The sequence below is a fragment of the Vulpes lagopus genome, chromosome 10 (assembly GCF_018345385.1).
Source record: "Vulpes lagopus strain Blue_001 chromosome 10, ASM1834538v1, whole genome shotgun sequence".
NCBI lineage: Eukaryota > Metazoa > Chordata > Mammalia > Carnivora > Canidae > Vulpes > Vulpes lagopus.
The window spans coordinates 51,478,534-51,492,863 of NC_054833.1; positions in this window are offsets into that span (position 1 = coordinate 51,478,534).

Consider the following 14,330-nt stretch of genomic DNA (forward strand, 5'->3'; position numbering starts at 1 on the left):
ACTTTAACTTGACAGGGAACTTCAGGAAAGGACGCTAGGGAAAAGAAAACCAACACTCATGATGATAATAAAAGTTAATACTGAACTAAGGACTTGCTTTATACTGGGGCATGTTTAAAAGCCTTATTTAACCCATTTGGTCACCACCACTCCTTTAATTAGAAATTATTGGAATTCTTACAGATAAAGACCCAAGGGGCCAAATGATTTGCCAAAGCTCACTCAGCTAATAACTGGCAGGGCTGAGATCCAAACCCAGGGGTCCTGCCACCAGCATCCAAACTTCAGCCACTCTGCGGTGTATTGGTGGCTACTGGTGGGAGATCCTAGTCCATCACGGTCTTCAGGCTAGCCACATCCCCTCAGCTCAGCTGGGGAGTCCAAATTGTACTCATTGTGTCTAAAGAATTGTTACACTGAATTGTGATTTTTGTAGGTTTTTTTTTTTTTTTAAAGATCTTATTTACTTGAGAGAGAGAGAGAGAGCACAAATAAAGGAAGAGGCAGAGGGAGAAGGAGTAGCAGAAGGAGAGCCCCTGCTTGAGGCTCCATCCCAGGATCTGAGATCATGATCTGAGCTGAAAGCAGATGCTTAATTGACAATGAGACACCCAGGAGCCCCGATATTTTTAAGCAGTCTTTTCTGCTTATCATAGGGCCATGACATAGGTTGTCTCCTTGGCAATTACTATATTGTCTGACTCCTAGAAAGTGTTCAATCAATATTAGTGAATATTTAATTAGCCAGGTATGGTAGACACACCAACTACAAAAATTGCAAAGTCCACTGCTCACAAGTAGGAGCTGAAGATATACTCAGGGGATAGATGAGTTTCTTCCAGTCATGAGACTGAATAGGTTAAGTGTCCTCTTCAGGAAATGGCTCACTGAATTGCTCATACGTCATGATCCTGGGGTTAGTTATATGGAAAAGTAAGTAAAATCTCTATTTTCTAAGAATTTATAGTCTAGGGAGCCAGATATGAAGTTGCCATCATATGTTGCTTCTAAAGGAGGAAGCAGTTTTGTTCTGAGTTGAATATCATGCTTGGCATTTTGTGGACTAGAGAAAGAAGAGAACATAATCCCAGTGTTAAAAAGAAATTATGATTATTAAGTTAAAAAAACCCTATACATCCACTGCTTTGCTTTTTTCCCTTGTAATTGGCTGAATTACACAAAAATAATTTTGTGATTTTTGTGATAATGATTATAGCTAGCATTTCTTGTCAATGATTTAATTAATTAATTAAATTATATTTAAATGCATTTCGTGTTGTCCTACTTAGTCCTGACAGAAACACTTGAGGCAGATACTATTATTATCCCCATGTGACAGATGGGGATAATAATAGTAACTGTAACTGGAAAATAATAGTAACTGGAAAACTGTGTTTCCACAGTTTTCCAAAGGATACAATTCATTTATTTTAATTATCTTAACTGACAAAATAATAAGATCATATTTCAGAATTCTGTAAAATAAAATAGGATAAAATGTCTCATTGTATTCCAATCAAGCATAGTAAAATACTATTACCAAGTGCATTACACAGTTTTTCTTCTTATAATTAAACAATGTGACCTGGTAGCTAAGCCCATGAGAAGTTTGGAAGGGGACATTTCTTGGAGGAGATGATTGTTAGTCCTTGAAAGATTTTTTTAAAAGGCAGAATGTTTCTTAAAAGACATTTGATTTTTAACTTTAAAAAAGCCTATGTTTGTGCATTCATTTGCTGACTGCAGATGGTAAAGCATTCTGTGCAAGGGGACTGATTCCTGCACAGGCTATAACATTTATTATTTCCAGAGGTCCTCCATCATTGAGAATCAGGACGTCAGTTCCACAAATAAGGGTGTGATTCTCATGAAGATTCTCATGAATCTTCTCTAATTCCTCTCATTGTATACCTAAACATAAATGCAAAGCAGGTAGGAAGTGTGTGTTTAGTGACTGTCACGAGCAGGAAGTAAAAGAAAAAATATTGAGACACATACTAATTCTATGACAAGTGATCACTGGAAATTCTGAGGCACTACAGTGGGGTACTGTCTTCTCCAGATTTTCCTTTAAAATACTTTGAAGATGTACATATTTTTCAACAGCCTTGGAAATGAGTGGTAAGAGTGTAGTGTAGGTTAGCATTTGAGGTGAGTTCCTATGAAATGAAAAACTGATTGGATTCAGGTAAGAAATACTTCCTGAGGTTATGCATGCTGACCCTTTGCATGTGAAGGTTTTGTCTCATTTTCTGTGTCTTTCTAGCTCAGTAGGAAAGGGATATGCTAGTCAAGCATTTTATTCCCATACTACACAGGAAGTCCTTTACCTAAATTTCCCCTCCCTCTCTAACCCTACATCTACTGAAGCTTCCAGGACACACCAGGGAAGAGGAAGGTGTGCATTAATCCTTGCATCCTGGAATATGTATTTAATTACATACCACGGACAGTCTAATAACAAAGGAGAATATTTCAGCAGAGCCACAAGGCATAAATGTTTGCCACACCCCATAAAATGGATTAGGGATTATTATGTTGCTAACTTTAGATTTGAAATAAACCATCTAATGCTCCAAATGCCCAATGAAGAGACACTTGAAGACATACAATTTACCATGCTTGTTGGCAACACTAGATTTGAACAGATCCCAATTCAGTCAGCCATGAATATAAAAAATAGGCCAAAAAAAGCAAAATAACTAGGTTTGTGATGTATTTGACAGCCCCAAAAAAGAAGTAATGTCAACCTGAAGGTTCAAAGGCAGGGTAGCCTTCTTAAAATTATTTATAATAAGAAATAAAATATCAAGGCACCTGGGTGGCTCAGTTGGTTAAGCCTTCAGCTCAGGTCATAATCTCATGGTCCTGGGATGGAGCCCTGAGTCTTACTCCCTGCTCAGTTGGGGATTCTGTTTCTCCTTCTCCCTCTCCCTCTGCCCCTTCCCTCCTTGTTCATGCTCTCTCTCTCTCTCAAATAAAATCTTAAAAAAAGAAATAGAAGAATATTTATGTATTTATTTATTTTTTAAAGATTTTATTTATTTATTCATGAAAGACAAAGAGAGAAAGAGAGAAGGGGGGGAGAGAGAGAGGAGAGAGAGAGAGAGAAAGAGGCAGAGACACAGGCAGAGGGAAAAGCAGGCTCCATGTAGGGAGCCTGATGTGGAACTCTATCCTGGGTCTCCAGGATCAGGCCCTGGGCTGAAGGCAGGCGCTAAACCACTGAGCTACCCAGGGATCTCAGAAGGATATTTAAATAATCTTTTCTTCTCTTTGTTTTTAGAGAGAGAGAAGGGGGTGGGGAGAGGTGGAGGGAGAGGGAAAGAGAGAATATTAAGCAGGCTCCACAGCCAACATGGAACCCAACTCAGGGTTTGATCTCACAACTCTGAGATCATGACATGAGCTGAAATCAAGAGTTGGATGCTCGGGTTGCCTGGGTGGCTAAGCACTTGAGCGTCTGCCTTCAACTCAGGGTGTGATCCTGGAGTCCCGGGATCGAGTCCCATGTCAGGCTCCTTGCATGGAGCCTGCTTCTCCCTCTGCCTGTGTTTCTGCCTCTCTCTCTGTGTGTCTCTCATAAATAAGTAAATAAAAAATCTTAAAAAAAAAAAAAAGAGTTGGATGCTTAACCAACTGAACCACTCAGGTGCCCCATAGATAATCTAGTGATTCTCAATAAAAGGTTTGAAGTTATGAACTTTAAGAAGCATAAGTAGCTAATTAAAAAGGAAAATGATCTGAAATAAAGAACAACATGAAATGGAAGGTAGTAGTTATGAGAAAAAGAATGCAAGTTATTTCAATATATATAATCAGAAACAAATTATCTGTAGGAATCAGAATTGACAAAAAACTTTCAAAGCTTCACAGACTGTAGTAGAAAAGGAAATATAAAGAAAACAAAAACAATAGCAAAAGTTGATCAATGGAGAGTTTAAAAATAAGATCAAGATTTATAGATCACGAACATTAATACACACTAAAATATATATAGAATTTCCAGTTATCTCTAAGGAGATAACTGTTTTATATGTAAAATTAATGGTAATACATCTACATTTATAATGAGGCATGATAAAAGAAATTTTAAATTTCAAGAGTAGTGAAAAACCAAGCAAACTGTGACCATAGGTGAAAAATAAAATCCTTTTTTTTTTTTTGCAAAAGAACATGAAGTAGGCTTACTTCATATTTTTAAAATACCACATGCCATTGAAAAAATGAGGTGACATATACAAGAAGTTCCCAGTAAAACTGCCATTTGTGATCATATATTAAGGCAACAGATATATTTTTAATTCAGTCAGAGCTTTAGAATATGCCAGTTATGTAAGTTGCATGAAAAATAATTACTCAAAGGCATTTTTTGATTGAATGATTCTCTTGATTAAGAGATGAGTTATTCAAAACCAAAAATCTAAAAAAGTGGAAAAATCATTGAGTTTTGAAACAGTATAAATATAGAGGTTAGAATAAAACTATTTTAAATAGATAACAAGATCCAAATGTTTAAAATGTATAAAATAATTATAGGAATAAGCAATATTATAATACTAATCTGAAATATGAGATCTTATTACAGGCATTTTTGGTTCCAGTTACAATGAATTATTTGGTATCAGATTTAATTCCTGTAGCAAACAGATATAAACTAGAAAATACATACGAAACATTTTCAGGCATTAAACAGTAGACTACATGAGGCTGCTATCTTTGAGATAATGGAGGTGAGATCTACATTCACTCAGGCTTTCATTCAGGGAGCATTTTCTAAAATGTAACAGTAAAGTGGAGCCTGAGCAGAGATTAGCCTCCCTGGGCAGGAAAATCAAAGATTGGAGTTTGTGGTTGCTAAAGCAGCTGATTTCAAAGGGCAGAGTACCACAGAGGAAGAAGCTACAAAGAATATTCAGAAATTTGGTAGGAATTTATCTTGGGTTCTTGACAAATCCTATTTGTGCATAGGCAGGACGAGACTATTCAGGGCTAACAGAGAACAGGTGCTAGGATAGAGGAGAGGTCATACAGTGCTGAGGAAATATTGGTGTTCTGACACAGCCAGAGTAGAGAGATCTTAGTGTACACCCTGATCACATTTGAGACTTCAGGAAGGTCCTGCTTTAGGAATAGGTATGACACTAGTCTTGAACTTAGTCGCAGACATCTAAGGGTAAGTTCAAAACTAAAATAAACCAACCCTAAAAAAAAACCCTAAAATTAAATATCTATAGGATCAAAGTGATCCACTAGTAATTTGTTGTCTGTCAGACAAAATATAGCCTTCATTTAAGGATGAGAATACAATCTAGACTCTCCATAGTGTTTTATTTACAATGTCCATCATACAATTAAAAAATCACTAGATATGCAAAAAGAAGGAGACTGTGGCCCATAACCAAGCAAAAAACCATTCAATAAAAGAAGATCCAGAGATGATCACGATGTTGAAATTTGCAAAGACTTTAAAGTTATATACAGACATTATTTATGTAAATACAATTTAGAACAAATAATACATAAATATAATTTATGTGGCATTTTAGTAGAGAAATGGAAATTCAAAAAAGAACTAAATGAAAATTTTAAAACTAAAAAAATACAATATACAAAATAAGCATAAAACACAAAATAGAGTACCTGAGACCTGTGACACAGTAGCAAATGATTTAATATATGTATATTTGGAATCCCATAAGAAGAGAAGAGATAAAATGTGGTAGAATAAATAAATATGAGTTTTCTAAAATTAATAAGAGATATCCACCCCAAATTAATATCCTTTTTTTTAAATTTTTATTTATTTATGATAGTCACAGAGAGAGAGAGAGAGAGAGAGAGAGGCAGAGACACAGACAGAGGGAGAAGCAGGCTCCATGCACCGGGAGCCTGACGTGGGATTCGATCCCGGGTCTCCAGGATCGCGCCCTGGGCCAAAGGCAGGCGCCAAACCGCTGCGCCACCCAGGGATCCCCCCAAATTAATATCCTGAGCAAGATAAATACAAAGAAGGCCACAGACATCATGTTCTAGATAAAATGCTGAAAACCAAAGATAAATTACAAAAGAAGCCAGAGAAAAGGGACACAGTGTATTTGATAAGACAACTGACTTCTAACTAAAAACAAAAAGAAAGAAGAATAGAATGTGATTTTTGAAATCCTGAGAGAAAATAGTATCACCAGAAATTCTACATCATGTAAATATGTCCCTTAAAAATGAAAATAAAATTTAAAAATTTTCAGATAAACAGAGAAACTGGGATAGTTGCTGCTATCAGAAGCAAAGCACAAGAAACAGAAACAGAAATTCTTTAGGCTGGAAAGAAATCCCAGATGAAAGCAGAGCATTAGAAGGAAATATGTGCATTAAAAAGTCCATTGAAATATCAAAGATTATTGATTGCTTAAAATAGAAATAATAAAAATGTATGGTAGAATTTATCCTGTGTTTAGAGGATAGATATTTTCTAATTTTCATAGGTTATTTAGGAGTATGTTAAATTTCCAAATATTTGGAGATTTTCTTATTATCTTGTAAAATACTGATATTAATACTTAATATATTACCATGATGAAGAATCCATCTTTATATCTGGCAATATTTTTGTCTTGAAATCTATTTTGTCTGAAATTAATTAAACCACATTACCTTTCTTAAGATTAGTATTTGCATGATATATATATTTTCCTTTTTTTTCATGTTCACCTTACCTTTTATTTAAAATGATGCCTCTTGTAAACAGAATATAGTTGGATTTTTAAAAAAATAGCCTGACAAAGTCTGTCTTTTGTATAGAGTGCTAGTCCATTTACACTTAATGTAATTACTAATATAAGTAGGTTAATTTATACTTTTAGTATTCTATTTAACTTTTTATTGGTCTTTTTATCTATACTCCTTGTGTTTTCTTTGATAATTGCTCTAAAGATTAGATAAATTTTTTAAAGATTTTATTTATTTATTCATGAGAGACAGAGAGAGAGAGAGAGGCAGAGACACAGGCAGAGGGAGAAGCAGGCTCCATGCAGGAAGCCCGACATGGGACTCGATCCCGCCTCTCCAGGTTCACGCCCTGGGCTGAAGACGGCACTAAACCGCTGAGCCAACCAGGCTGCCCTAGTATCAGTAATAAAAAAATCTTTCAGAGAAAAGAAAATAAGTGAATTGTTTTCTAATTCATTTTATGGGACCAACAAAATATTGCTTCAATAATCTGACAAGATACCAAATTACAGAACCAGTATCCTTTATGAATATAGATGCAAAAACCCTTATAAAAATGTGTATGTATATGTGTATATATTTATATTATTGATTTTCATTACTTATAGTAATTGTGTTATAGAACACAAAGTCACTGTAAACACTGACCTAGCCAAAATTCTGCATCATTGTTCCTATAGGAGATACAGGGATAGATTCCTGGGAGTCTTTGCTCACAATAATTTTATCAATCAATAAGTACATAACTTTAAAAAATATGTGCTTGTGCTTCTCTAAAAAAAATAGTTATTATATATTTCATTAACATTGAACTAGACCCAACAACATTACAACTCATGCCTGAATGAAGGTTTTCTAACAAATATATTTTCTCCATAAGGCACGTCATAGCCTTATGGAACACTTGACAGCATTTCATCACTATAGATGGGGGTGTTTTAAGCAGCAAAATTACTGTCAAAAAAGTGCAAAAATGCAAAAAAAAAAAAAAAAAAAGACACTACACAGACCATAAAAAGGAAACTTTTTCAGCTTGAGAACAGAAACAAGAGGACACAGCATCTCTTTGTTTGACCTCAGCTGGGAATGTGCTTCTTGATACCTTCAAATCAATTTTTTTTGCTGCTCTGCATATGTCTGCATATGACAATGAGGACACTGTGAGTATTGTTTTGGGAGTTATAAAAAAATTTTAGTGAGTAAGTGCATTTGCAAATTCAGAACCCATGAATAAGGAGGACGAATGTCTATTATCTATCTATCTATCTATCTATCTATCTATCTATATCATCATCATCATCTATTCCATCCATCAATCATTCTTTTTCTTGGCAAATCTCATCAGGAGATCAAAAGACTCTTTTATAAGTATGTAAAATGAAGATAAAAAATAAACAAAACTAGGGAGAAACTCTAGGAAAGATAAAATATTAGAATTATATTAGTTTATAGTGACACTTTTCATAATCTTGAAGGAATTGATCATTTTCTGGTAAAATATAAAACACTAAAATTGACTCTGAAGTGGTATAGCTAAATAACTATGGAATAAATTGAAATTTTTTCCAAAGGATTACATCTCTGAAGGCTTTAATGCAAGATGACTGTTGCTTTCTATGTCAAAAAGTTTTCATTCAATTTAATAACCATCTTTTAAAAATATTTTATTTATTTTTGCAAGAGAAAGCGAGCGTGAGCCCACAAGTACAAGGAGCAGCAGAGGGTGATAGAGAAGCAGACAGACATCCCCCTGAGCAAGAAGCCAGATGTGGGGCTCTATCCAGGACCCTGAGATCATGACTTGAGCTGAAGGGCAGATGCTTAACCCACTGAGCCACCGAGGTACCCTTAATAACCATTTCTGATTTTAAAAATAAACTCTTAGAAATTTGGTATATATATTTCTGTGGAAAGATAATATCTAACTTAAAGCCAATAATAAGTTTAGTCATTAAATATTACGGGCATTTCTATGTAAGTGAGAAACAAACTACAAATGTTAATTGTTTTGATACGTGCTAAAATTTAAAAATTTCTAGTTGGGCGGCCTGTGTGGCTCAGCGGTTTAGCGCACCTCCAGGGCGTGATCCTGGAGACCTGGGATTAAGTCCCATGTCGGGCTTCCTGCATGGAGCCTGCTTCTCCCTCTGCCTGTGTCTCTGCCTCTGTCTCTGTGTCTCTCATGAATGAATAAATAAAATCTAACTTAAAAAGTTTATTAAGGTAGTTACATGTAAAATAAATATTAAGGAATCCCTTACTTTTTATATACCAGAAAAAATGTATGGCAATATGTGAAAATGATGCAACAAAATGGAATAATATAAGAAAAATATGTGCCATATAAATGATGAAAAATGTAAAATTTTACTGAGTGACACACAAAAAAATCCAAAGTAGTCTAAGGGTTTAATGCAATAGGATTTTTTAAACTTTCTAAATTTTCTAAAGTTCATTTTGAAAAATAAACAAATAAGATTATCTAAAATAATAATAAACTAAAAAGGATTCATAGGATACACTGGAATGAAAATAGACTGATTACTAGTTGAGATTCAGTTCCTCATATCAAATAGATGAGTAGAACTTATGATAAACAAGCCTCACAAACCGGTGGAGATGGAGAAATTATTCAAGAAATAGTGCTAGGCAATTAATACTGGGTTTTTCACTGCATACTGCATTTCATACTTTGAGGTTTAGAAAGAGCTAACTTTAAAAATCAAAAAATTGTAGAAGTCCAGAATACAGAAAGAATACTTGTAATCATCTAGTAATAAGAAGACAGGCTGGTTTTTTTCAAAAATGACAAAATATTTGAATAGACACTTCATTATGAAGATATATGGATGGAAAATGAACAAAGAAAGAGATTTTCAACAGCATTAATTATCTGGGAAATGTAAATTTAAATGACAGAGCGATAGCTCTACCTACACACTAATAAGTACTCAGTGGAAAGAGCAGAAGGTCAGGCTGAGAACAGCATGTAAAAGTTGGTGGGGCTTTATAGGCCACATTTGTTGAGTATGTTCAAGAAGGTTGTAACTTTTTTTTTTTTTTAATTTTTATTTATGATAGTCACAGAGAGAGAGAGAGAGGCAGAGACACAGGCAGAGGGAGAAGCAGGCTCCATGCACCGGGAGCCCGACGTGGGATTCGATCCCAGGTCTCCAGGATCACGCCCTGGGCCAAAGGCAGGCACCAAACCGCAGTGCCACCCAGGGATCCCTGTTCAAGAAGGTAGAAGTAGGATCAGTATATGCTCAGTCAGATCCCACAAACCAGGGTTTGGTATATTGTGAGCCAAAGAAAAAAATCTATCTCACAACCTAATTTTGAATGGCCTGCAGATAAAGAATTTTATTTATTATATTTTTCAAGGATTGCAAGAAATTTCACAGATACATAAAGAATAATATGTCACAAACCACATACGGCCCAGAAAGCCTACAATATTTATTACCTAGTCTTTTATTTTTAAAAAGTGACATCTTCTTACTATAAACACTTGCAATAACTAATGAAAGCACTCTTTATACTAAGATCCCCTGCTGAGAGAAACCTGAAGAAAGTAGAATCCAAATTGAGCAGAACAATAAGATCAAAACCAAAAGATGGCTTAGAAAGATTGAAATAGGAGAAAAGAGCCAGCAGATCTTCGAAAATGCAACTGCATATGCATTTTCCAACACTTTTGGGACAATACAACGGAAAGATCTGGAACCAAGATCTAGGAAAGTTATTCTGGCCCACTCTCTCATAGTAAGAGTGTAGAAAATTTATCACTCTTAAGTGTGAGACCAGAAGAGTGGTGTCTTCAATACTATTTAAAGCCATAAAGTTATTACCAGACAAAAATGAAAAATAGAGTAAAATTCTTAGAGACAATGCTCATAAAAATAAATTCTTCACTAAATGTTTCAAAGTAAGCTTAAAGAAATTAAGAAGTCACTGGAAACTGGGGGACCTGGGTGACTCAGTTTGGTTAGGTGTCAGGCTCTTGATTTCAACTTAGGTATTGATCTCAGGGTCATGAGTTCAAGTCCCCTGTTGGGCTCCACACAGCATGAAGCCTTCCTAAAAAAAAAAAAATCAATGGAAACTACAAAAGAATAGAATACAAACTATAAAAGGATATAAGAATACAAAAGGAAACAATAAAAACTTAAAAATTAAAAAAAATGAAGATAGAAGGAACCAAAGGTAAATATGCATAATGCGTAATGTCTAAAGAGCAATATAAGGTTAAAAGAAAGGGAACATTTTTAAGTAAAATTAGAATTAATTTTTAATTATTAGAATTAAATTTTTAAGTAAATTAGAAATGAAGGAAGAGATTAAATGTATTTGAGGGAAAGTAACAGATATAGAAGATAGGGAAAGATGATCCAAAGCTAGAATCAAAACCCTGAAAAATCAGACAAAGGAGTGAAGCAGGAAAAAAATAAAGTGTATATGTGTGATTATAATAATCCAAGAAAACTTTCCTGAAATAAAAGATTTTTTAAAATTAACAAAAGAAAAGATAAAGCAAGATGTTAAAGGGTTAGAAATAGCACAAAATTAGAAATAACAGCAAGAGACAATCATGAATATGTGAAATTACAAAATCAATAACAGTATTTTATGAAAATAATCTGAAAACTGAGATTGATAATCTAAAAATATAAAGCCTCACAAAATTGACTCTACTAGAGATAGAAAGTGAAATAGGCTATTTACCCTATAAACAAATGATCTAGTATTATGTTTCGACAACATAAAAATATCAGGCCAGTTTTTTTTTGTAGGGAAATTAATACATTTTCTTATTTTTCATAACCTTGACAGTTTTGAGAAGTATTGGTCAAGTATTTGTAGATGCACCTCTACTGGGATTTGTCTGATGTTTTTCTCATGATTAGAATGGAGTTAAGGTTTTGGGGAAGAATATCACAGAAAATGCCATTTTCATCACTTCACATCTAGGATACATACCATCACTTTAATGTCTACTGCCAATGTTGACCTTGCCCATCACACGCCTGAAGTAGTGTTTCTCAAATTTCTTCACGTATAAAGTTATTGTTCCTCCCCCCATTTCCATGGAATATTCTTTGTAAGGAAATGGCACCACACAGCCCACGCTTAAGGAGTGGAGATTTATGATCCATTTTCCTAAAAGCAGAATATCTACATAAATTATTTAGAATTCTTCTGCATGAGAGATTTGCCTTCCCCACCCCCAATTTATTAACCTATTTACTCTTTATATTAATATAGATACATAGTTACTTATTTTCTATTTCAGGTTATAATCTGATACTATATTTTATTGCTCAAATTGTTCCAGCATTGGCTATTGGGACCTCTTGTCAGTTGTGTCCTTTTGACATACTTACCACCATAAATAGTGTTTTGTTTGGTTCTTTAATTTTGTTACACTTGGCACTGCAGTCTCATCTTGTATATTTTCTGTTATCATCTAGTCCTGGAATCAGCCATTTTCCAAGGAGCCCTGGTTCTTTTTACTGGACAATAGTATTAGGAACTAAGAGGCAGGCACTGATTGGGCTCACTATTACTGAGGTATTACTATTTTAGGCTCTCTCAGCTGCCCTAACTAGGAAATATATGTGTGTATACTACGTGTGTGTACATGTCTATAAATATTTTTAGATGTGACTATCTGTATCTGTATTAAGATAAATATGAGTGTATTCTGGTATCTCCAACTGTAATCCATTCCTCAAGCCTCCTTTCTCTGCTACCTGAGGATTCCCAGTCTAGTAGTGGGAAAAAATGACTCCCATCATCCACCCTCCATTTACTCAATTCCTGTATACGTTATAATAGTATCAGAGTTGTTAAGCTATAGCCTCATGGAAAGTAAGTTCATCAATTAGAATACAGTTCTTGTGTGCAGTTACTTTGACTTTAGTCTTTTAGAACCCACTCAATTGCAAAGTTACTTAGGTTAGCATTACTTCCCCATTCAGTGAGGTTGATTTATATATTGCTTACACAATTGAGTCTCTTGTCACAGTCTGCATTCTTTTCTAGGATCCTCCGACTTCCTAAATTATTTTCTAAAAATTTGCACGCTGTAAGGTTCAAGTTCTATGAGTGTGACAAATGAATAACATCACATATCTACATTTACTGGTAATCGGAGGTAAGCAAGGGGAAACTACTACATAGATCGTCATCTTACCTCTGAGGAGACAGTTTTAATTTTTTTTCCAATATATTTATAGGAAAAATCTAGAATAAAAAAATATTTTGCCAGAAATGGCAGAAACCATATTTTTTCTACTCATCAGGTGAAATTTTCTTTGGCTTTATCATATGCTGTTCCTTTCCCTTTTCTGTGTCCCAAAAACTTTACATAGGAGATTTTTTTCTTTTGCTTTGTATTTCAGTATAAAGAAGCTTTTGTTATAAAAAAAAAAGACCACTTGGAACAATAAAATTTCTTTTCAGATCCAATATTTTAAAGGGCAAAAAAAAAAAAAATCCCTTAAATCCCATCCTTTTAGTTCAGCCTCATATTGTTGACTAATAGATATAAGCAATCCTGTGACAAGGTTTGGGATTTCCAGGTGTGAAATTGCCTAGTGTCACCGATGATTAATATACCCCAGGAAAAGGGCACAGTCACCATCAGTAGGGTCTTTGTCTTTTATGACTGCAAGGATCAGTGCATATGTGGTTCTGATTTTGTAAAAGCTGCTCTTTATTTCAGATGTTCTGCCCATGCAGAAGAAGAAAACTTCCTACCCAGGCAGAGCTTGGATTTGTCAGGTGTGATTTATGGCTATTTATTTTAGTTGCTATATGAGTAATCATTTTTTCCCTTGACAGTCTATAGTATTATTTAGTTTTGCCAAGTTTTTAATAATGAAAAGAACTGGATTTGAAAATTGAAATGCCTCCAGCAGTGTATTATGTGGTTGTGTCTGGAAAGATAGAAACGAGAGGAAGGGAGTTCTGTAAAGGAGGCAATTGTGTCTATTTTGAGTTTCTATTTCTTAGCATTTGAGACACAAAAAAAGTGCTGAAAAAATGCCATTGGGTAAATGAAGAAGTACATCACCTGGTGTCGTTACAGAATGGTGCTAGGAATGGAGATGCACCAATACATACCCATTGCAATTATATGATAATTCAGAAATGGGGTGAGTGAAGGTCTGACAACTTTTCTACCCCTGTAATAACTCTTTTGTCTGCAAACTCAGGGTTCTTTGGCTTTAAGTGGCAGAAATGCATTCACTGTAAGCAAAAAGGTGGATTGATTACTGCTATGGACTGAATGTTGTGAGCCCCCGAAATTTCTATGTTGAAGTCATAAACCTCAATGGGACTGTATATAGATAGAGCATTTGCAAAAGTAGTTAAGTCATAAGGGTAGGGCTCTGATCTGATAGGACAAGTGTCCTTTTAAGAAGAGGAGGGAAAACCAGAGCTTACCCTCTTTTTGCATTCATGGAGAAAAGACCATGTGAAAACACAGCAAGCAGCCAGCTCTCCGCTGCAAAGCTAGGAAGAGAGATCGTATAGAAACCAGATTGGCCAGCATTTTGATCTTAGACTTTCCAGCCTCTAGAACTGTAGGAAAT